General features: G+C 44.3%; 1 pseudogene; it reads left to right on the forward strand.

Moving 5' to 3' along the window:
- The first annotated feature begins 11,207 nt into the window (after positions 1 to 11,207).
- On the forward strand, positions 11,208 to 11,326 carry LOC134937421 (5S ribosomal RNA; annotated as a pseudogene).
- Positions 11,327 to 26,095: the final 14,769 nt, after the last annotated feature.

Raw genomic sequence — 26,095 nt, forward strand, 5'->3', positions numbered from 1 at the left:
TTTGTGGTAGTTGTGGATGAGGCTCTTTATTTTCTCAGATGGTAAAGCTGCCCATTCTTCTTGGCAAAAAGCCTCCAGTTCCTGTAAATTCTTGGGCTGTCTTGCATGAACTGCACGTTTGAGATCTACCCAGTGTGGCTCAATGATATTAAGGTCAGTAGACTGAGATGGCCACTCCAGAACATTCACTTTATTCTGCTGTAGCCAATGACAGGTCGACTTGGCCTTGTGTTTTGGATCATTGTCATGTTGGAACGTCCAAGTACGTCCCACGCGCAGCTTCCGGGCTGATGAGTGCAAATTTTCCTCCAGTATTTTCTGATAACATGCTGCATTCATCTTGCCATCAATTTTGGCCAAGTTTCCAGTGCCTTTGTAGCTCACACATCCCCAAAACACTGATGTTTCACAGTAGGAATGGTGTACCTTTCATCATAGGCCTTGTTGACTCCTCTCCAAATGTAACGTTTATGGTTGTGGCCAAAAAGTTACATTTTGGTCTCATCACTCCTAATGACTTTTGAGGCTTGTCTCTGTGCTGTTTGGAGTATTGTAAGCGGGATGCTTTGTGGCATTTACGTAGTAATGGCTTTCTTCTGGTGACTCGACCATGCAGCCCATTTTTCTTCAAATGCATCCTTATTGTGCATCTTGAAACAACCCCGCCCCTTTTTTTCAGAGAGTCCTGTATTTCAGCAGAAGTTATTTGTGGATTTTTCTTTGCATCCCAATCAATTTTCCTGGCAGTTGTGGCTGAAATTTTTGTTGGTCTACCTGACCGTGATTTGGTTTCCACAGAATCACTCATTTTCTACTTCTTAGAGTTTGAACACTGCTGATTGGCATTCTCAATTGCTTGGATATCTTTTTATATCCCTTTCCTGTTTTATACAGTTCAATTACCTTTTCCCGCAGATCCTTTGACAATTCGTTTGCTTTCCCCATGACTCAGAATCCAGACATGTCAGTGCAGCACTGGATGAAAGATGCAAGGGTCTTTCAGGAGTCCAGAAACTCACTGACCTTTTATACACACACACTGATTACAAGCAAACAGATCACAGGTGAGGATGGTTACCTTTAGTAGCCATTCAAACCCGTTTGTGTCAACTTGTGTGCATGTTATCAGGGCAAAATCTCCAGGTCAACTTTTGATAAGGGTCATTTGGGTAGTTTCTGTTGTCATTATGATTTAAAAAGAGTAAACACAGTTGTTTGACAATACATGGCTTCACCCAACTACTAACCATGAGTTAAAGAAAAGTTTGTGAGTTATCATTCATATTCTCTGACAAATGGCCAGAAAATCACAAATTCTGCTAGGGTATGTAAACTTATGAGCACATCTGTATACTTCGTTGATGCTGTTATATAAAGACGTAATTTGCTGCCAAAAAAAATGCTGTCTACCATTATACTCAAGCTGAGTCCTATCAAATTGAACATTTTAAAATTTTCCGACCTTTTATACCACTTCCCGTATTATACTATAGTCTCCCCCCCCCCCCCTCCCCATTTAACAGACACAACCTATCACCATTAATAATAAAATCTTGCTGGTAAAATATATCTCCCATGTATACTTCCTATGCACAAGTGATCGCCTCTGCAATAAAATACGGAGACTCCCTCCATTTTAACCATTTTTTTTTTATTTAATGTTAGCATGTCTACACATATATACATAGTGCTTATGTTTAATTGTCAAATTAATTAATGCCCGTAGAGAAGAAAAATCTGGATCAGCAGAGGCCATCCAGGCACGAGCAATAATTACATTGGCCAATGTACATATATTTTTAACATATAGCGCATCTGACCTTACAAAAACTCCATCTACAGCAGCCCCCAATACACACACTATAGGTGTCAATAATATAGCATCAATCCCCGTGAATTCTAATGCCCTTTTTACCTCAACCCATCATTTCTGAACATTCGATCGCATACCACTCTTCCTCCTCCATAGGACCTAAATCTTGCTCCCATTTGCCGCATAAAACACTAAGGCAGGCATGTCCAAACTGCGGCCCTCCAGCTGTTGTGAAACTACATATCCCAGCATGCCCTGACACAGATTTGCTGTCAGAGAATGCTAAAGCTGTGTCAGGGCATGCTGGGATGTGTAGTTTCTCAACAGCTGGAGAGCCGCAGTTTGGACATGCCTGCACTAAGGGGATCTACATGATAATTCTTTAAAAGAAAAGAATACGTTAAGGAAATGGCTTTCTTCCAACTTGTGCAGTCAGGAAAGTCCGAACAGGAGAAACAGACAAATTAGAGGTGAATCCCTGAACTGGGTCTGCAGGGCATGTCGGATTTGCAAATAACAGAAGAAATACGATTGGGGTATATAAAATTCCTCTTTTAATTGCTGAAAAGATTTTAATATCCCGTCTTGATATAATTTTCCCACTGAAAATATTCCCCTACCACACAATACTTTTTTCCCATTTAAGGCTCTCAACTCTGCAAGCTGACTGGAGTACCAAAGGGAAGTCTCCGGATCCAATTCAGAGAACCCAAACAGGACCTGAACATTATGCCAAATTTTAAGTGCCTGAGCAGGTATCTTGTCACTTAGTAGTAATTGTGTAGAAGTACATCTCTGTATCTGTTGTCTTATAAAGGCAAAATGGAGGAAATTCTCACAATTATCCTAAACCCATGTCCTGACATGCACAAGTTGTGCAGCAAAATAGCTTAAAATTATGGAGGACCAATCCTCCGAAAGTTGTAAGTCTAGTTAAGGTATCTAACTTAATCCGGGGATGTTTATTAGCCTGTATAAATGAGCTAAGTATACTATTCAACTTCCTAAAAAAGGACGAAGAAAGATATACCAGGGACTGATGTAAAATATATAAGAATTTACGGCGCACCACCATTTTAATTAAGTTAACTCGTCCAGTGACTGTTAATGGAAGCTAGCCCCATGTTTAAGACCTATCCTTAATATATGCCAATATTGATACAAGGTTAAAATTGTAATAATCAGAAGAGATATTATTAACAACTATACCAAGATATTTTATTTGAGACACCCAGCTTAGAGGGAAAGAAATCATAGGGGACATAGGAGGAGGTCCTTTGAATGGCATAATAGCCAATTTAGACCAATTAATAGTAAGGCCAAAATATATACTACAGGTTGAGTATCCCATATCCAAATATTCCGAAATACGGACTTTTTTGACTGAGAGTGAGATAGTGAAAACTTTGTTTTTTGATGGCTCAATGTACACAAACTTTGTTTGATACACAAAGTTATTAAAGATATTGTATTAAATGACCTTCAGGCTGTGTGTATAAAGTGTATATGAAACATAAATGAATTGTGTGAATGTAGACACACTTTGTTTAATGCACAAAGTTACAAAAAATATTGGCTAAAATGACCTTCAGGCTGTGTGTATAAGGTGTATATGAAACATAAATGCATTATGTGCTCAGATTTAGGCCCCATCACCATGATATCACATTATGGTATGCAATTATTCCAAAATACGGAAAAATCCGATATCCAAAATACCTCTGGTCCCAAGCATTTTGGATAAGGGATACTCAACCTGTATATGCTTCGAAAGTTGATAAAACTAACGGCATCGCTACCCTGTAATCCCTAAGAAAAAGAAGAATATGGTCAGCATACAATGCTATAGTAACCTGTCTGGTGCCAATTCCCAGACCCTCAATGCCCGAATGATTTCTAATAAGACATGCCTAATGCTGTGAAAGGCTTGTAATTCAGGAGCATATATTAAGGCACAAAAGATTCTGGTACTCACTACTATAGTGGGCCTCTGTAAACACCACAGCTTATTAGTGAAAACTCTTGTGTCTGTCAAGAGAGCGTCTCTGGACCATAGATTTTGCTAATTTATTAAGCAATCTCTTAATCACACAGTTTAATTCAAGGTGCTAAATAGCTCAGTACAATAAATACTCAATAGATCAGAATTGTGTCTGAGATGAAAATCAAGATGGAAAGAAGCGTATATATTGCGTAATTATGGCTTCTACTGTTGGTCGACTTTTCGTATAGAAATTGGACATCCAATCAGAGGGCCATGGATAATTACTTCTATATATACATAGAAAAGCTGTATCTGCTTCTGGTGGTGTATAGGCCTACAGTACTTGGTGTTCCCACAGGCGGTCTCCCGTCAGGGTACTAAAAAGGACTTGGTACTGTAATGCTTCCAAAATCCATCGGGTTTGGGCATTTATCAGTTTGGTCTAACCATAGGTATAGTGGACCTTAAATCAGTGAGAGTACAGAGAAAATTTCTGAGAAAGAATGGGGGTGCGTATAATGATAAGTGCTCATGGCCGTGGTATACCATATTTGCTAGATCAGGTGAACATCCAATTATGATATTATGTGGTCTAAGTGACCCTTTAGCTGACTTCAAATTAATTTTATCAGTACAGAAAAACTGGTATGTATCAGGTTTAAACTAATAAAGCAGGCTGAGGGCTGCCTCAGCCTGAAGCCACATAAGCGACCTGGTTTTTGTGACTGATGGGTTAAAGACAGGGCAGTGCTCTTGTATGCCTATTAGGGAGATTGTAGGAGGAGTGTATGATACGGTACTTATAGGCAGGTCCTGGGGGCCATCTTTCTCTTTGTCATTTTGGAAGGCTGAGTACACATATCCTTTATCAATTTATTGGTATCTCTGTCCCTTGGTTCCCTATATTCCTTCTCTATGCCCCATGCTTTGTTTTTTGCATCTCCCCATCTGGTTTGTCCCCTGCTTTCATTCCCGTCCTCCCTGCCTTGTTTCCTCTCGACCATGCCCCATCCCCGCAGGTCTGCTCCCAGCCCCCCCCCCCCCACCTGCCGTCTGGCTGATGTGGCTCGCCCGCTGTTACCTCCCGGTCTCTGCGGAAGTCCTCAGCTGATGTCCACTCCCCTCCTCTGTCTGCTCCGTCTGGCAGTGGGCGTGGTGTCGCTATCACGCGCTGTGGACGGGGCTTGGGCGGCGGGGGCGCCGTTTCCTCTAGCGGCTCCTGCGGCAGGCCTGGGCAGCAACCCGGGTGGCGTGCTGAGTACTGGAGCTGCTGCTGGCGTGGGTCACATGGGCTCCTATGCAGATGCCGGGAGTGTTGGTGGACCCGTTTCCTTCCCCTCTGTGGTTACGGCCGCAACACCGGCTGTGTTTGTGGCCTGGTGCAGTCTGTCAGCAGCGTTTCCGACCCGTTAGTTTTCCGAGCGGGCTCTTCTAATGCTGTCCCCACCGCGCTTGCGTCCTCCCCTTTCCCGGCCCAACAGTCCCTAGGGGATGGTCTTACACCATTCCGTTTCCCAGATTGTGCTGCCTGCTTCGAGAAGTTTGTTGAATGGGCTTGGTCCGCCATCTGCTGGCCAGCCCGGAACATTGCCTGTAGTTTCTGCTCAAAGTGCTCTTTCTGCCACTTTTACGGTGCCGGGCAGTGTTTCTCATGCGGTTTCCCCGGGTTTGTTTTCAGTTACTGCGGTGTCTGGGGATTAGTCTGGGGCCCAGCTCGGCTCTATCATGAGTATAGCCATTATGCCCGGTTTGCCCGTGCCTAGGTCCTCTGTGTTTTCACCTTATTTCCCTGCATTGGTATCTTCTTCACAAGGGGTGCAGCCCTTGTGGTCTGACGCGATAACTCCCGTGTCGGTTCCCAATGCCTCTTTTACAGGGTCTTACCCTGGGGGGTTTTGCGCATGCTTCTCTTCAGCAGATGCCGTATTTGCAGTTGCCTTTTGCTCCTGCTCCTTATTCCCTGCATCCAGGTTATATCGCCCAGCCTCCCTGGCCGTCCGCCTACGGTCCGGCCGGCAGATTGCCGAATGTGGCTCCTCCGGTCGCGCCAGCCCCATCTTCCCATTTTGCCTTGTCAGCCCCCCTCCCCCTTGACACCTGCCCCCCTCCCCGCATCTGTCGGGGGTTCCTCCCCCTCCTCCTCCTCTTTCTGACTCCCCCTCAGGCGTCTGTGCCGTTGTTAGTGTTTCACCTTCTGTTGTTTCTTCCGAGCTTGCAGCTGATCTTTTTTCCAGTGACATGAGGGTGCGCTCATGGATGCTGAGGACTGGGCTTTCTGGGACGGCTGTGGCTGGGGGATCCAGGGTCCCTGAAGAGGATTTGCCGGGAGCTGCAGCTGGAGCCAAAAATGTTGCAGGCCATTCTGGGACTGGTGAGCATATTGTTACTTATTCCTCTTCTGCCAGTTCTTCTTCCAGTTCTTCTTCTGATTATGGGTCGTCTGGATCCCCGTAAGTTGGCTAGGCTCATAGCGCACCGCATACACAAGAAGGATAGGAAGGCCAATGGGCAAGGTGGTGTCGCTGCGGCTGACCCTCCTTTGATTCCAGAAATGGTCCATTGTGACAATACAGCAGTTACTAGGGTCATGCATAAGAGAATGAAGGACAAGATTAGGAAGGGCAAATACGTCGACATGTTTACCCTTACGAACGACATGATAAAAGCGTTTGATATAGCCAAGGAAGTTGGGGGCATTGAGGAAAATGCTTATCGCAATTTTCATAAGTGGCTCCGTGGTTTCTTGGTCTTTTCGGCGTGCTACGCGGATACTAGACCATCCAAATATCATAATGTGATCAAGTATTTATTTCTCGGACACGAGATGTACTTGAACTCCAAGGGTTACGCTTGACGGGATTACGACGAGAAATTTTGGCGGCATCAAGATGGTAACCCGACGTTGCCCATGGGTTTTAAAGATGTTGAAGTGTGGCTTGGGGTCACTCAACATGGTAAGACCCCAGCAGATTTTTAGGACAAGAAACCTGCCCTGGGCATCCGCCCGGGCATGACCACGGTGGCTAAGGGTAAGTGTTTTGCCTATAATGACGGTAAATACACCCATGGTAGCAGTTTTCGCCACTCCTGTAAAGTTTGTGGGGGGAAACCTGGCTAAAGAGTGCACTTCCGCTGCAGGTGTTGGAACCTGCGATACGCACGATGTACCCGGAAGTAGGAAGTAAGGCATTTTTCCCCATTAAGGTTTTTGAGTTGATTGAGTGCGTTCTTATCCGGATGAGGTTTCGGGAAGGTTTTTATTGGAGGGTTTTCATTTTAAACGCATTTCTGGTCAAGTTACCGTTGTCGCTCATCGCAATTTAAGATCCACTCGGGATTTCCCTCACATAGTCGCCCAGAAAGTTGAGTCGGAGGTCCTTTTGGGTCGCAAGTGTGGCCCTTTCCATCCCCCCCTCCCTTGCCTAGTTTGTGTGTTTCCCCTCTGGGGGTGGTTCCCAAAAAGGCCCCGGGTAAGTTCCGCCTAATTCAGCACTTTTCCCAACCACATGGGGGTTCGGTTAACGACGCTATCCCGGAAGACGCCTGTAAGGTTCAATACCGATCTTTTGACGAGGCTCTGAAGATCATTCCTGGTTTTGGCCCTGGGGCTCTGATGGCCAAGCTGTACATTGAGTCTGCTTTTCGCCTTCTACCAATTCACGCAAATTCCCTGCGGTTTCTGGGTTTCCATTTGGGAGGGGGTTTTTACGTTGATAGGTGCTCGCTCATGGGGTATCGATCTCTTGCGCCTACTTTGAGAAATTCAGCTCTTTCTTGCATTGGTGTGTCCAGTCAGCCTCCGGTCAAACTAGGGTGGCTCATTACTTGGATAATTTTCTCTTTGTAGGCCCAGGTGGCAGTTCAGTTTGCGGTGAGATTTTGAGCATCGCGAGTAGTTTGTTTAGATTACTGGGGGTCCCCGTAGCCTCTGATAAGACCGAGGGTCCCACCTGCTGTCTCAGTTATTTGGGGATCAAAATAGATAAGGCTGCTGGTTGTTGTCACCTGCCTGCTGGTAAGGTTCAGAAACTCCTGGGTCTTATTGATGAGTGTTTGAGTAAACGTAGGGTCCAGCTTAAACAGGTCCAATCGTTGCTGGGTTCTTTCAACTTTGCGTGTAGGATCATCCCCATGGGGTGGGTTTTTTGCCGTAAGCTTGAGAGGTCCATGGCTGGCGTTTCTAAACCGCATCATGCTGTCCCGCGAGATCAGGGATGATTTGCAGGTCTGGTCTACGTTCTTGGTTTCCTTCAAATCTGAGGTGTTATGGCCGGGCGAGCATTGTTTTAATAGTTGCCTTCAACTTTTTACGGATGCTGCCGGTAGTTCTGGTTTTGGTGCTTTCTTTAGGAACGAGTGGTGTGCGGCTCCTTGGCCCGTTTCATGAATAGCACGCAGCTTTACTAGGAACTTGCTTCTCTTGGAATTATTCCCATTAATCGTGGTGGTGGAATTGTGGTCTGCTTGCTTGTCCGACCGGAACATTGTCTTTCACTGTGATAACTTGGGAGTCGTGCATGCTGTTAATAACAAGCGTTCCTCCTCTCCCCAAGCGTTCCTCCTGCTTCGGCATTTGGTGCTCAAGTGCCTGACGCACAATATTCATTTCACGGCTTGACATGTCCCTGGCGTTGACAACGGGATAGCAGACTCTCTTTCCCATTTTGAGTTTGCAAGGTTTCGAGAGCTTGTTCCAGAGGAGGAGGCTTTCGGTTTGCCGTGCCCACCTTTCCTCTGTCGGATCATCGAGCCGGTTGCTGGGTAAACTATTAGGGGCATGTTGTGTAGTTTGCAGGGTTTTTCTATGTTGGCCACATATACGGGGCTGATATGGCAGTCTTCTTTTCCTTCTAGCCATGTGGCTTTTGTTTTTGTTCATTTATTTTTTATTACAGGATGCCCTGGCATAGTGTGCCCTCACGCGACCTTATGCGACTCAGTCCGGCCTGGATCACCGGGGTCCCACTGAGGGCGCTTAAAAGGGTAGGTAGCGCCAGTGGAAATAAAGTGTAAAGCTTATCATCAATTATCTGGTTTTATGAAAACAACAAATGTAGCAAACAGTGTCACAAGTAGCAGTTCCATGAGATGTACTCATTAAGCCCAGCTGGTGATACAGTGTTCAGTTTGTGTATCCAGCGGGTCTCCAAGCGTAAAAGCTGTTTCGCTCTGTCACCCCCCCTGGTATTTAACGGCACATGGTCGATAACCTTGTACTTGAGTGATGATAAGTTATGTTTAAACACTTTAAAATGTCTTGCCACCAGTTGATCCTGATTGGCTCCTTCTAGGGCTTGTCTAATGGCCATTCTGTGAGTGGCCATTCTTTCCTTAAACATACAGGTGGTCTTGCCAATATAGAGCTGTCCGCATGGGCATCGAATATAGTATATAACAAAGCTGGTACTGCAGGTAAGTATATGTTTTATGGGAATGCGGATTTCTGTATGTGGATGATTTAATCTTTACCGGTCTCCATATAGCTGCAAGTTATGCAGCCCGTGCATCTGTAGCAACCCGGCTTGCGACTAAGGAAGTGTGACTGTTCAATTTTACTGGTTGTAGAGATGTCATTTCTAACCAGAAGATCTTTCAAGTTCTTATTCCTAGTAAAACTAGGGAGAATTTTAGTTTTCTTTGCAAATTGTAAATCAGGATCTAATGCTATTACTGGCCACAATTGTTTGGCTTTCTTGGAAATGGATGTACTGAGAGGATGATATTCTTGCACAAACACTGGTTTTTTCTGTAATGTAGGGGGTAATTCTGAGTTGATCGCAGCAGGAACTTTGTTAGCAGTTGGGCAAAACCATGTGCACTGCAGGGGAGGCAGATATAACGTGCCGAAAGAGTTAGATTTGGGTGGGTTATTTTGTTTCTGTGCAGGGTAAATACTGGCTGCTTTATTTTTACACTGCAATTTAGATTGCAGATTGAACACACCCCACCCAAATCAAACTCTCTCTGCACATGTTAAATCTGTCTCCCCTGCAGTGCACATGGTTTTGCCCAACTGCTAACAAAGTTCCTGGTGCGATCAACTCAGAATTACCCCCGTAGTTTTAGGTATGGCTGGCGCTAACAACTGAGTCCTAGGAATGGCAAGTGCTTTCCTTTTGGCTTGCTATAAATCTGCATGTTTGTACCCCCGTTGCATGAATTGTATAATTATTGCATCTATGTCAGTAGCAGCTATATCCTGTGCATCTGAGATCCTACATACACGTAAAAATTGTGAGTATGGCAGGCCTTTGATGCATGCTGGTGAATGTTGACTATGTGCATGCAAGTAAGTATTTCTGTCGGTGGGCTTTTTGTACAGACAAGTGTGTATGACGCCTTGTTGCAGGGATATATTTACATCCAAATAGTGAACCTGTGTCTCACTTATGTTCCATGTAAATTTAATTGTAGGGTCCAAAGTGTTAATGTGCATTAACTGTGAGTCCAACTGCTGTTTGGTACTTGTCCAAATTAGCAGAAGGTCATCTATGTATCGGATGATCCAGAGTAGATAATCTGTAATGTATTTGTTGGAAAAAAAATCAGATCCTGCTCAATTTTAAACATGTAGATGTTCGCGAACGACGGAGCCACGCACTAACCAATTGCGCAGCCCCGCTGCTGGCGATACCATCCACTGTCAAAGGACAGAAAGAAAGACAAATCCGGTACAGTATAAAGCTCATTGGGGCAGATGTATTAACCTGGAGAAGGCATAAGGATGTGATAAAACAGTGATATGTGTAAGGTGATAAAGGCACCAGCCAATCGGCTCCAATATGTAAATTAACAGTTAGGATCTGATTGGCTGCTGCCTTCATCACCTTACACATATCACTGGTTTATCACTTCCTTATGCCTTGTCCAGGTTAATACATCTGCCCCATTGTCGGTTAGAAAAGATCTAACTGCCTGTATGCCCAAATCATGCGGAATGTTAGTGTATAAGGAGACTACATCTAACATGCATAGTATACTGTGCTCTAGAACTGGTGAGACTGAAATCAATGTATTGATCAAGGTAGTGGTATCTTTCAAAAACATTTTGTGTGACTGTATGAGGGGCTGAAGAAATGTGTCCAAGTACTGGGATATCTTGTAATAAAGAGAGTCTCTTACCGATATAATGGGACGGGCTGGAGGGTGTTGTGAATATTTGTGTAACTTGGGAATTGTGTATAAAACTGGAGCAATGGGAAAATCTCAAACCAAATTACGGCTAACCTGTTCAGAGATAATACCTGAGGAAACAGCATATCTCACTTCTATTTTTAGTACCCTCTCATCCAGATGCGAGACCACTCTCTGCAATGCTCACAGCAACAGAGAATCTGCGCTAGAAACTGGACAGCAGAAGTACCTTGTTGCTCACTACTCATTACACTCTCTCATTTGTATCCTAGTGTTTATTACTGCCATATTTCAGCAGCAACGCCCAATCTCATCCGACCTTGGAAGCTAAGCGCTGATAAGCCTGATCAGTACCTAGTAGGGTGACCCCTTGGGAATATCAGGTGCAGTAAGATTGTGACCTCTGATCACAAACAGCAGAAGTGTTAGAGCAACTTCTGAAACTTACCTATTCCTTATCCAACTTTCCCGCAAACCTTCCATTTATCTACAATTGGCTTTGCCTTTAGGCTTATTTATCAATGCTCTTTTGTATCTTTAATAATCATACTTTTATCTTAAATGCTTTGTTATCTATAAGGATCTAGCCTTTTAGCAAACAGAATCTCTACCAGGTGATTACCCTCAGTCATTTGACATTTCAATTATGAACCTTTGTGCCTCTCATCTATTCTCATGAGGTTTTAGACTAGGTGCTTACCTACAATTATCACTGCGGTGATTATATGTACATATCATTTACCTCTACTCCAATTTTGAATTTTGATTAACTCAGGCACCTTAATAATATTAATTTTTTGTAATTTTTTATGTTTTTCAGTATATTTTTCACCACAGGTGCCCATAATTTGTATCAGGCTTATCCTGATTTCTGTCAATATATATGTTTACTTTGTGTTCTTGAACAATTTTTTTGTATCAAACTCCTCATTACTTTTATTCGTTATTAATTAAATGTTAAGTTTTAATAAACTTATTTCAAATTTCTAAGCGTGCCCCAACACAGAGTCTTTCTTTTTTCTTCTCTTTGCTAAATTTCACATTTGTAATCCGATAGATTCTGTAAAACGAACCCGCCTCCCTTGTCCGCAGGGCGAATGACCAGATTATGGTCCATTTTCAAATCATGTAGAGCTCGTCGATCATCATTGGATAAGTTATTGATGGCAACGGAGTTCTTTTTGGTGTATGCTTCCACAGATCGATCCAAAGTTTTAGAGAAGCATTTTATTGACTGGTTGGTCGAGGTGGGGTCAAATCTGATTTTGTTTTGATACAAACCAGGATGTCACTGCTTTGAGGTTGTACATTAGGCGGTGCTTTTTTAAAGTATTCTTTAATACGTAGAGAACGTGCAAATTTATATGAATCCATTTTCCATTGTAAATCATTAAAATGTCCAGACTGAACAAAGGACAAGCCTTTGCTAAGAACTGACATCTCCGCTGTATTGAGGATGCGATTGGATAAATTAAACACTGCCGTTATTTGCGACCTTTTTGCTTCTTTGACCCGGTCCCTCTGCCCCTGCCCGCCGCGTCGCGTGCGGGTCCGTCGTTGCCCTCGCGCTGAGCGCGTGTACGTACCCCTAAAGGGCGTTTACCTGTGGTTGCTGGGCTGTTTTCTTCAATTTCACTTTGGGAAGTATATTCTCCACTTGACGTATCTGTGTCTAATGGTTTGAATTGTCTGCGGGGTGGTCGGAAGTGGGTTCGGGTACTGCCTCCTGGATTTTGTGCCCAGGCATATACATTACATTCCTGGTAATCTCGTTGCACCTTCGTGAGTTTATCCCTTTTATATTTCACCAAGTTGAAAAATGTTTTACATTTTATTTCTATTGGCGCTACCTACCCCTTTAAACGCCTTGAAAAATGTCCTCTGCAGTGTAATGTTTGGCTGCAGTATCGAGGTTGACTAATTACATTACTATTACAATATGCTGTTATGAATAGTATATAGGCAATAATCAGACATAACTCTTAGTGATGCATTATTACTCTTTTTATTAAGATTTATATATGACATTTATTGCACATGATCAGTGTAATCACCATATGCCTCAGTACATTCCGCTTGACATGTTCTCCGTCTTTTGAGTGTAGGTTCTGGGTATTTTCACTTGTTTAATGTTTTTGTTTGTAAGGTCTCTAGGCAACGGCTTATGGGATCCCGGTGTAGATTCAGCACCCGTCGCAAATGATGTGACGTCATCCACCCTAGCCGCAGCCCCGGGACCACGAGTCTACACTTTTGGTGTTCTACTCTATAAAGGTAAGTGTTTGCACTAGCTCTGTATCCTGACAAAAGTTTTTCTAATAAAACTGAAACGATGATGACCTATAGGCTTTAATTGCCTTTATACTACTATCTTAGATAAAGTCCTGAGAGTGTCGCCAGCTTTTCTCCACATCTAAATTCCACTTTTAGTGGTAAGGAGGGCACCAAGGCCAATACTTCATTGTAGATGGAGTGCCAGCCACCACAGCATCTACATATTTGTTCCCGCAACTGGATCGAGTTGGACCATTTCCAAATACAGGCACAAGGCAAGGCACCGTCCACTGTTTTCACTTACAGTCAAGGCTCCAGCTCACAGACAGATTTGTTCAAAATAATTATTTCCAGTTTTGCTTCTTCACATTTGGGTGATGTCACAGGAGAATATCAGTCCAGAAGCAAGCGGATTTCGAAATATTGTATTATCGCATGGGGAGACCCTCAGCTTCTCAGATATAGAAGCTAATGATATATACTTTAAAGAAGACTTTCAGACTTCAGGCGGTGATCTTTCAACTGAACAGCTCTATCAAGAACTACTTTGTTTAAAGAAAAAGAGGTCGACTATTTCATGCATGGCGTAACATTGACGGACTATCATCGCACAAAGAAAATTCTGAGAGGATTCCGTGTGAAAAATATTCCCACCATAGGGAAGTACAACCATGAGTTCTGCAGAAGGTGGGTGGCTGTGCTAAGTAAGTGCAGTTATGATTTACTTTTACTCGTTATAGAAGAATCCTCAAGAGAATTTAATTTAATTAAGGCTAAAATCACCACTTTTGAATCTCTGATACGGGACGCCAAGACAGATTGGCTAACTAAGCTTGGTGAACAAGTGGACACCTATAAACGTAACTTGGTGAAATATAAAAGGGATAAACTCACGAAGGTGCAACGAGATTACCAGGAATGTAATGTATATGCCTGGGCACAAAATCCAGGAGGCAGTACCCGAACCCGCTTCCGACCACCCCGCAGACGATTCAAACCATTAGACACAGATACGTCAAGTGGAGAATACACTTCCCAAAGTGAAATTGAAGAAAACAGCCCAGCAACCACAGGTAAACGCCCTTTAGGGGTAAGTACACGCGCTCAGCGCGAGGGCAACGCCGGACCCGCACGCGACACGGCGGGCAGGGGCAGGGGGACCGGGTCAAAGAAGCAAAAAGGTCGCAAATAACGGCAGTGTTTAATTTATCCAATTGCATCCTCAATACAGCGGAGATGTCAGTTCTTAGCAAAGGCTTGTCCTTTGTTCCGTCTGGACGTTTTAATGATTTACAATGGAAAATTGATTCATATAAATTTGCACGTTCTCTACGTGTTAAAGAATACTTTGAAAAAGCACCGCCTAATGTACAACCTCAAAGCAGTGACATCCCGGCTTGTATCAAAACAAAATCCAGATTTGACCCCACCTCGACCAACCAGTCAATAAAATGCTTCTCTAAAACTTTGGATCGATCTGTGGAAGCATACACCAAAAAGAACTCCGTTGTCATCAATAACTTATCCAATGATGAACGACGAGCTCTACATGATTTGAAAATGGACCATAATCTGGTCATTCGCCCTGCGGACAAGGGAGGCGGGTTCATCTTACAGAATCTATCGGATTATAAATGTGAAATTTACTCACAGTTACAAGACTTGAATGTATATGAAGTACTGCAGGGAGATCCCACACAGCAGTATAAGACTGAGTTAGACACCATCCTGAAACATGCTGTTTCCTCAGGTATTATCTCTGAACAGGTTAGCCGTAATTTGGTTTGAGATTTTCCCATTGCTCCAGTTTTATACACAATTCCCAAGTTACACAAATATTCACAACACCCTCCAGCCCGTCCCATTATATCGGCAAGAGACTCTCTTTATTACAAGATATCCCAGTACTTGGACACATTTCTTCAGCCCCTCATACAGTCACACAAAATGTTTTTGAAAGATACCACTACCTTGATCAATACATTGATTTCAGTCTCACCAGTTCTAGAGCACAGTATACTATGCATGTTAGATGTAGTCTCCTTATACACTAACATTCCGCATGATTTGGGCATACAGGCAGTTAGATCTTTTCTAACCGACAATGAGCTTTATACTGGACCGGATTTGTCTTTCTTTCTGTCCTTGTTGGACCTTACATTGAATCGTAACTATTTTCTCTTTGACAGTGGATGTTATCGCCAGTGGCGGGGCTGCGCAATGGGTTAGTGCGTGGCTCCGTCGTTCGCAAACATCTACATGTTTAAAATTGAGCAGGATCTGATTTTTTCCAACAAATACATTACAGATAATCTACTCTGGATCATCCGATACATAGATGACCTTCTGCTAATTTGGACAGGTACCAAACAGCAGTTGGACTCACAGTTAATGCACATTAACACTTTGACCCTACAATTAAATTTAGATGGGACATAAGTGAGACACAGGTTCACTATTTGGATGTAAATATATCCCTGCAACAAGGCGTCATACACACTTGTCTGTACAAAAAGCCCACCGACAGAAATACTTACTTGCATGCACATAGTAAACATTCACCAGCATGCATCAAAGGCCTGCCATGTTTACGTGTATGTAGGATCTCAGATGCACAGGATAAAGCTGCTACTAACATAGATGCAATGATTATACAATTCATGCAGCGGGGGTACAAACATGCAGATTTACAGCAAGCCAAAAGGAAAGCACTTGCCATTCGTAGGACACAGTTGTTAGCGCCAGCCATACCTAAAACTACATTACAGAAAAAACAAGTGTTTGTGCAAGAATATCATCCTCTCAGTACATCAATTTCCAAGAAAGCCAAACAATTGTGGCCAGTAATAGCTTTAGATCCTGATTTACAATTTGCAAAGAAAACTAAAATTCTCCCTAGTTTTACTAGGAATAAGAACTTGAAAGATCTACTGGTTAGAAATGACATCTCTACAACCAGTAAAATTGACCAGTCACACTTCCTTAGTCGCAAGCCGGGTTGCTACAGATGAACGGGCTGCATAACTTGCAGCTATATGGAGACCGGTAAAGATTTCAATCATCCACATACAGGAATCTGCATTCCCATAAAACATATACTTACCTGCAGTACCAGATTTTTTATATACTATATTCGATGCCCATGCTAGGCAATAATCAGACATAACTCTTAGTGATGCATTGTTACTCTTTATATTAAGATTTATATATGACATTTATTGCACATGATCAGCACTGTTTGGTGTAATCACCATATGCCTCAGTACATTCCGCTTGACATGTTCTCCGTCTTTTGATTAGTGATGAGCGGGTTCGGTTCCTCGGAATCCGAACCCCCCCGAACTTCAGCCTTTTTACACGGATCCGAGGCAGACTCGGATCTTCCCGCCTTGCTCGGCTAACCCGAGCGCGCCCGAACGTCATCATCCCGCTGTCGGATTCTCGCGAGGCTCGGATTCTATCGCGAGACTCGGATTCTATATAAGGAGCCGCGCGTCGCCGCCATTTTCACACGTGCATTGAGATTCATATGGAGAGGACGTGGCTGGCGTCCTCTCCATTTAGATTAGAAGAGAGAGAGTGAGAGTGAGACACTTGATTTACTGGAGCTTAGGAGTACTCAGAGAGTGCAGAGTTTACTAGTGACTGACCAGTGACCACCAGTGCAGTTTTATTATATTATTATTTAATATAATCCGTTCTCTGCCTGAAAAAAAACGATACACAGTGACACAGTAACAGTATACCATATCTGTGCTCAGCCTCAGTGTGCTGCATCATCTATGTATATCTGACTGTGCTGAGTGCTCAGTGCTCACACAGCTTAATTGTGGGGGAGACTGGGGAGTACAGGAGTACATATTATTTAACAGTGCACACTTTTGCTGCCAGAGTGCCACTGCCAGTGTGACTGACCAGTGACCACTGTCTGACCACCAGTATATTGTGATTGTCTGCCTGAAAAAGTTAAACACTCGTCGTGTGGTGTTTTTATTCTATAAACGCATTCTGCTGACAGTGTCCAGCAGGTCCGTCATTAATTATATAATATATACCTGTCCGGCTGCAGTAGTGATATATATATATATATATTTTTTATATCATTATCATCCAGTCTATATTAGCAGCAGACGCAGTACGGTAGTCCACGGCTGTAGCTACCTCTGTGTCGGCAGTCGCTCGTCCATCCATAATTGTATACCACTTACCTGTGGTGTTTTTTTTCCCTATCTTCTTGATACTACTAGTAGCTTACTTTAGGAGTCTGCAGTGCTGCTGACAGTGTCCAGCAGGTCCGTCATTATATAATATATACCTGTCCGGCTGCAGTAGTGATATATATATATATTTTTTATATCATTATCATCCAGTCTATATTAGCAGCAGACGCAGTACGGTAGTCCACGACTGTAGCTACCTCTGTGTCGGCAGTCGCTCGTCCATCCATAATTGTATACCACCTACCTGTGGTGGTTTTTTTTTCTATCTTCTTGATACTACTAGTAGCTTACTTTAGGAGTCTGCAGTGCTGCTGACAGTGTCCAGCAGGTCCGTCATTATATAATATATACCTGTCCGGCTGCAGTAGTGATATATATATATTTTTTATATCATTATCATCCAGTCTATATTAGCAGCAGACGCAGTACGGTAGTCCACGGCTGTAGCTACCACTGTGTCGGCAGTCGCTCGTCCATCCATAATTGTATACCACCTACCTGTGGTGTTTTTTTTTTTTCTATCTTCTTGATACTACTAGTAGCTTACTTTAGGAGTCTGCAGTGCTGCTGACAGTGTCCAGCAGGTCCGTCATTATATAATATATACCTGTCCGGCTGCAGAAGTGATATATATATATTTTTTATATCATTATCATCCAGTCTATATTAGCAGCAGACGCAGTACGGTAGTCCACGGCTGTAGCTACCTCTGTGTCGGCAGTCGCTCGTCCATCCATAATTGTATACCACCTACCTGTTGTGTTTTTTTTCTTTCTATCTTCTTGATACTAGTAGCTTACTTTAGGAGTCTGCAGTGCTGACAGTGTCCAGCAGGTCCGTCATTATATAATATATACCTGTCCGGCTGCAGTAGTGATATATATATATTTTTTATATCATTATCATCCAGTCTATATTAGCAGCAGACGCAGTACGGTAGTCCACGGCTGTAGCTACCTCTGTGTCGGCAGTCGCTCGTCCATCCATAATTGTATACCACCTACCTGTGGTGGTTTTTTTTTTCTATCTTCTTGATACTAGTAGCTTACTTTAGGAGTCTGCAGTGCTGACAGTGTCCAGCAGGTCCGTCATTATATATTATATACCTGTCCGGCTGCAGTAGTGATATATATATATTTTTTATATCATTATCATCCAGTCTATATTAGCAGCAGACGCAGTACGGTAGTCCACGGCTGTAGCTACCTCTGTGTCGGCAGTCGCTCGTCCATCCATAAGTATACTAGTATCCATCCATCTCCATTGTTTACCTGAGGTGCCTTTTAGTTGTGCCTATTAAAATATGGAGAACAAAAATGTTGAGGTTCCAAAAGTAGGGAAAGATCAAGATCCACTTCCACCTCGTGCTGAAGCTGCTGCCACTAGTCATGGCCGAGACGATGAAATGCCAGCAACGTCGTCTGCCAAGGCCGATGCCCAATGTCATAGTACAGAGCATGTACAATCCAAAAAACCAAATATCAGTAAAAAAAAGGACTCAAAAATCTAAAATAAAATTGTCGGAGGAGAGGCGTAAACTTGCCAATATGCCATTTACCACACGGAGTGGCAAGGAACGGCTGAGGCCCTGGCCTATGTTCATGGCTAGTGGTTCAGCTTCACATGAGGATGGAAGCACTCAGCCTCTCGCTAGAAAAATGAAAAGACTCAAGCTGGCAAAAGCACAGCAAAGAACTGTGCGTTCTTCGAAATCACAAATCCACAAGGAGAGTCCAATTGTGTTGTTTGCGATGCCTGACCTTCCCAACACTGGACGTGAAGAGCATGCGCCTTCCACCATTTGCACGCCCCCTGCAAGTGCTGGAAGGAGCACCCGCAGTCCAGTTCCTGATAGTCAGATTGAAGATGTCAGTGTTGAAGTACACCAGGATGAGGAGGATATGGGTGTTGCTGGCGCTGGGGAGGAAATTGACCAGGAGGATTCTGATGGTGAGGTGGTTTGTTTAAGTCAGGCACCTGGGGAGACACCTGTTGTCCGTGGGAGGAATAGGGCCATTGACATGCCTGGTGAAAATACCAAAAAAATCAGCTCTTCGGTGTGGAAGTATTTCAACAGAAATGCGGACAACATTTGTCAAGCCGTGTGTTGCCTTTGTCAAGCTGTAATAAGTAGGGGTAAGGACGTTAACCACCTCGGAACATCCTCCCTTATACGTCACCTGCAGCGCATTCATCATAAGTCAGTGACAAGTTCAAAAACTTTGGGCGACAGCGGAAGCAGTCCACTGACCAGTAAATCCCTTCCTCTTGTAACCAAGCTCACGCAAACCACCCCACCAACTCCCTCAGTGTCAATTTCCTCCTTCCCCAGGAATGCCAATAGTCCTGCAGGCCATGTCACTGGCAATTCTGACGAGTCCTCTCCTGCCTGGGATTCCTCCGATGCATCCTTGCGTGTAACGCCTACTGCTGCTGGCGCTGCTGTTGTTGCTGCTGGGAGTCGATGGTCATCCCAGAGGGGAAGTCGTACTCGTAAGACCACTTTTACTACTTCCACAAAGCAATTGACTGTCCAACAGTCCTTTGCGAGGAAGATGAAATATCACAGCAGTCATCCTGCTGCAAAGCGGATAACTGAGGCCTTGGCATCCTGGGCGGTGAGAAACGTGGTTCCGGTATCCATCATTACTGCAGAGCCAACTAGAGACTTGTTGGAGGTACTGTGTCCCCGGTACCAAATACCATCTAGGTTCCATTTCTCTAGGCAGGCGATACCAAAAATGTACACAGACCTCAGAAAAAGACTCACCAGTGTCCTAAAAAATGCAGTTGTACCCAATGTCCACTTAACCACGGACATGTGGACAAGTGGAGCAGGGCAGGCTCAGGACTATATGACTGTGACAGCCCACTGGGTAGATGTATGGACTCCCGCCGCAAGAACAGCAGCGGCGGCACCAGTAGCAGCATCTCGCAAACGCCAACTCTTTCTTAGGCAGGCTACGCTTTGTATCACCGCTTTCCAGAATACGCACACAGCTAAAAACCTCTTACGGCAACTGAGGAAGATCATCGCAGAATGGCTTACCCCAATTGGACTCTCCTGTGGATTTGTGGCATCGAACAACGCCAGCAATATTGTGTGTGCATTAAATCTGGGCAAATTCCAGCACGTCCCATGTTTTGCACATACCTTGAATTTGGTGGTGCAGAATTATTTAAAAAACGAGAGGGGCGTGCAAGAGATGCTGTCGGTGGCCAGAAGAATTGCGGGACACTTTCGGCGTACAGGCACCACGTACAGAAGACTGGAGCACCACCAAAAACGCCTGAACCTGCCCTGCCATCATCTGAAGCAAGAAGTGGTAACGAGGTGGAATTCAACCCTCTATATGCTTCAGAGGTTGGAGGAGCAGCAAAAGGCCATTCAAGCCTATACAACTGAGCACGATATAGGAGGTGGAATGCACCTGTCTCAAGCGCAGTGGAGAATGATTTCAACGTTGTGCAAGGTTCTGCAACCTTTTGAACTTGCCACACGTGAAGTCAGTTCAGACACTGCCAGCCTGAGTCAGGTCATTCCCCTCATCAGGCTTTTGCAGAAGAAGCTGGAGACATTGAAGGAGGAGCTAACACAGAGCGATTCCGCTAGGCATGTGGGACTTGTGGATGGAGCCCTTAATTCGCTTAACAAGGATTCACGGGTGGTCAATCTGTTGAAATCAGAGCACTACATTTTGGCCACCGTGCTCGATCCTAGATTTAAAACCTACCTTGGATCTCTCTTTCCGGCAGACACAAGTCTGCTGGGGTTCAAAGAACTGCTGGTGACAAAATTGTCAAGTCAAGCGGAACGCGACCTGTCAACATCTCCTCCTTCACATTCTCCCGCAACTGGGGGTGCGAGGAAAAGGCTCAGAATTCCGAGCCCACCCGCTGGCGGTGATGCAGGGCAGTCTGGAGCGACTGCTGATGCTGACATCTGGTCCGGACTGAAGGACCTGACAACGATTACGGACATGTCGTCTACTGTCACTGCATATGATTCTCTCCCCATTGAAAGAATGGTGGAGGATTATATGAGTGACCGCATCCAAGTAGGCACGTCAGACAGTCCGTACTTATACTGGCAGGAAAAAGAGGCAATTTGGAGGCCCTTGCACAAACTGGCTTTATTCTACCTAAGTTGCCCTCCCACAAGTGTGTACTCCGAAAGAGTGTTTAGTGCCGCCGCTCACCTTGTCAGCAATCGGCGTACGAGGTTACATCCAGAAAATGTGGAGAAGATGATGTTCATTAAAATGAATTATAATCAATTCCTCCGTGGAGACATTCACCAGCAGCAATTGCCTCCACAAAGTACACAGGGAGCTGAGATGGTGGATTCCAGTGGGGACGAATTGATAATCTGTGAGGAGGGGGATGTACACGGTGATATATCGGAGGATGATGATGAGGTGGACATCTTGCCTCTGTAGAGCCAGTTTGTGCAAGGAGAGATTAATTGCTTCTTTTTTGGTGGGGGTCCAAACCAACCCGTCATTTCAGTCACAGTCGTGTGGCAGACCCTGTCACTGAAATGATGGGTTGGTTAAAGTGTGCATGTCCTGTTTATACAACATAAGGGTGGGTGGGAGGGCCCAAGGGCAATTCCATCTTGCACCTCTTTTTTCTTTCATTTTTCTTTGCGTCATGTGCTGTTTGGGGGGTGTTTTTTGGAAGGGCCATCCTGCGTGACACTGCAGTGCCACTCCTAGATGGGCCAGGTGTTTGTGTCGGCCACTAGGGTCGCTTAGCTTAGTCACACAGCTACCTCATTGCGCCTCTTTTTTTTCTTCTTTGCGTCATGTGCTGTTTGGGGACTAGTTTTTTGAAGGGCCATCCTGCGTGACACTGCAGTGCCACTCCTAGATGGGCCAGGTGTTTGTGTCGGCCACTTGGGTCGCTTATCTTAGTCACACAGCTACCTCATTGCGCCTCTTTTTTTTCTTCTTTGCGTCATGTGCTGTTTGGGGAGTGTTTTTTGGAAGGGCCATCCTGCGTGACACTGCAGTGCCACTCCTAGATGGGCCAGGTGTTTGTGTCGGCCACTTGGGTCGCTTATCTTACTCACACAGCTACCTAATTGCGCCTCTTTTTTTCTTTGCGTCATGTGCTGTTTGGGGAGTGTTTTTTGGAAGGGCCATCCTGCGTGACACTGCAGTGCCACTCCTAGATGGGCCAGGTGTTTGTGTCGGCCACTTGGGTCGCTTATCTTACTCACACAGCTACCTCATTGCGCCTCTTTTTTTCTTTGCGTCATGTGCTGTTTGGGGAGTGTTTTTTGGAAGGGCCATCCTGCGTGACACTGCAGTGCCACTCCTAGATGGGCCAGGTGTTTGTGTCGGCCACTTGGGTCGCTGAGCTTAGTCAACCAGCGACCTCGGTGCAAATTTTAGGACTAAAAATAATATTGTGAGGTGTGAGGTGTTCAGAATAGACTGAAAATGAGTGGAAATAATGGTTATTGAGGTTTATAATACTTTGGGATCAAAATGACCCCCAAATTCTATGATTTAAGCTGTTTTTTAGGGTTTTTTGAAGAAAAAAAAACCGAATCCAAAACACACCCGAATCCGACAAAAAAAATTCGGTGAGGTTTTGCCAAAACGCGTTCGAACCCAAAACACGGCCGCAGAACCGAACCCAAAACCAAAACCCGAAAAATTTCCGGTGCTCATCACTACTTTTGATTGTAGGTTCTGGGTATTTTCACTTGTTTAATGTTTTTGTTTGTAAGGTCTCTAGGCAACGGCTTATGGGAGCACCCGTCACAAATGATGTGACGTCATCCACCATAGCCGCAGCACTGGGACCACGAGTCTACACTGTTGGTGTTCTACTCTATAAAGGTAAGTGTTTGCACTAGCTCTGTATCCTGACGAAAGTTTTTCTAATAAAACTGAAACATTGATGACCTATAGGCTTTAACTGCCTTTATACTACTTTCTTTTATAAAGTCCTGAGAGTGCCGCCAGCCTTTCTCCATATATATATATATATATATATATACCGTATATACTCGAGTATAAGTTGACCCGAATATAAGCCGAGGCACCTAATTTTACCACAAAAACCTGGGAAAACGTATTGACTCGAGTATAAGCCTAGGGTGGGAAATGCAGCTCTAGCCGTACACAGCCCTCAGTGCCAGATATGCCCCCATACTGCCAGATATGCCCCCACAGTGCCAGATATGCCCCCACAGTGCCAGATATGCCCTTATACTGCCAGATATGCCCCACAGTGCCTGATGTGCCAAATATGCCCCACAGTGCCAGATGTGCAAGATATGCCCTCATGCTGCTAGATATGCCCTCATGCTGCTGCCAGATATGCCCCTCATGCTGCTGCCAGATCTGCCCCTCATGCTGCTGCCAGATATGCCCCTCATGCTGCTGCCAGATATGCCCCTCATGCTGCTGCCAGATATGCCCCCTCCCCAAGTGCCAAATATGCTCCCCCAGTGCTGTTACTTACCCCTCCGTCGATCCCGCGCTGTCTTCTGAAGGAGGGACAGGGAGCGCACAGCGCGCGCCTCTCCTGTGTCCCTCCTGCATCTCCGGCGGCCGTGGCGGGTTTATTAAAGGAAGTGCCGGTTCGTGATCAGAGATCACGAACGGGTACTTCCTTTAATAGACCTGCCGCTGCCGCCGGAGATGCAGGAGGGACACAGGAGAGCCGCGCGCTGTGCCCTCCGTGTCCCGCCTTCACACTGCACTCCCTGTCACTGCGCTGACTCCAGTATAAGCCGAGGTGGCCTTTTCAGCACAAAAAAAAGTGCTGAAAAAGTTGGCTTATACTCGAGTATATACGGTATATATATATATATATATATATATATATGTTTAAGTGTGTCACAATAAAGGTATGGGCAACTTATAATAAAGAAAGAGGCAGTGAGAAAAAGGTGCCCCACAAATAAGCAATTAAATCTTCTGTTATCCCTCTTATCAATGACATCGAAGGGTTAATGAGAGTGTCAAAAATCTATTCAGTGAGGGCAAAGAGTGCTTCTGCAGTTGGGTGCCACTGGCCTGGTAGCCATGCAGAGATGGGTGGACCCTATTCAGAGCACAGAAAACACAATAGAAAAGTATAGAGGTACCTGATACTTCAGTTTTAAACAGTCAGCATGGTGTAGCTAGAAAAATCTATACTATCCTTTGTGCAACTGCATGGCTGCCCTGATCACTTCCAACACGTGTTTCACCTGGGGGTAAATTTACTAAGATTAGAGTTCTATTTAAGATGGGATGTTGCCCATAGCAACTAATCAGATTCTACTTCTTATTTATCTAGCACCTTCTAGAAGGTAATACCTGAAATCTGTTTGGATGCTATGGGCAACATCCCATCTTAAATAGAACTCCTATCTTAGTAAATGTACCTCCTAGTTGGCTTCCCTGAAGAAATTCATTAAAAGTTAAGTACTAAATACAGACGAAGAGTGCCCCAGCAAATAAGAGTTTTCTTTCTCCGATTGTTGATATTATAACTCTTGGGTGCACCACCGGTACAGTGACATTATACTCTTGTCAGAATCTAACACTGACACATATGAACTCTAGCGATTTTATCCCATTTTGAATACCGGTTTAATAACAATTGTTCTACCCGAATATTCGGGGAAATCAGTGCTTCTCCTACACAAAACCTTTCTTTCTAATTTAGGATCCTTACTAGGTTTAGGTACCACAACAATGATGGCTTCTGACATAGAAAATGGGAAAACACCCTCCTCAAGCAAATCATTAAATAGAGCCAGAAGCCTGGGAATCAAACTTTTTGTACAGCTCAATGGGGATGCCATCTTTGCCAGGTGCTTTTCCACAAGGAAAGGTGCCAAGGGCATCCTTCAACTCCTCCACTGTAAACGGGGCATCTAATAATTCTCTAGTGTCAGGTGTAAGCTGCATTAACTGAGCAGAGGACACAAACTGATGCAGGGCCTCTAAATTGCACTCCAGATGGGATTTATATGTCACTATAGAGGGAAAGGAAAACCCCCACTATATCTGGAGTAATAAGGCTGAATTCCCTGTTTGATCTACCAGTTCCCTAACGGTCACACCTGAATCACTCGCCTGGACCAAATGTGCCAGGAAACTACCTGGTCTATCAGAATGCATAAAATATTTTTGGGAGTTAAACATCAAGTTCTGCGTATTACAGTCAGATCGAAACTCCAACCAATTAGATTGAGCCTCTAGCCATCTTTCCCTAGAGCTAACCGCTCCATCTGATATATAAAAAGACTCTAGCCTATGACATTCCGCCTCCATTTCCTCCTCTCTCTTCCTAATATTCAATTTCAAAGTAGCAATACACTTTATTAAAGTTCCACGTAAATACACCTTAAACGCATCCCAGACTATTGCCTTAGAGGTAGTTCCATCATTTCCCCCAAAATATCCCTCCCATTGAGCCTCCAATTCAAAGTCCGGCCCCATTTGGAGAAGTCATGCCGGGTGCAGTTTCCAGAATACCTGACCTCTCTGGCATACCATATTACCCTCATAAACACGGGTGAATGATCCGACATGCCACTAGACTCATAATGGACATCCCGAATCCTAGGAACCAAAGATGAAGATACTAATGCAAGACAGATTCTAGAAAAGGAATTATGGGCTTTAGAAAAACAAGAAAATAGTTTATTCAACGGAT

The sequence above is a fragment of the Pseudophryne corroboree genome, chromosome 6, assembly GCF_028390025.1.
Source record: "Pseudophryne corroboree isolate aPseCor3 chromosome 6, aPseCor3.hap2, whole genome shotgun sequence".
NCBI classification, from domain to species: Eukaryota; Metazoa; Chordata; class Amphibia; order Anura; family Myobatrachidae; genus Pseudophryne; species Pseudophryne corroboree.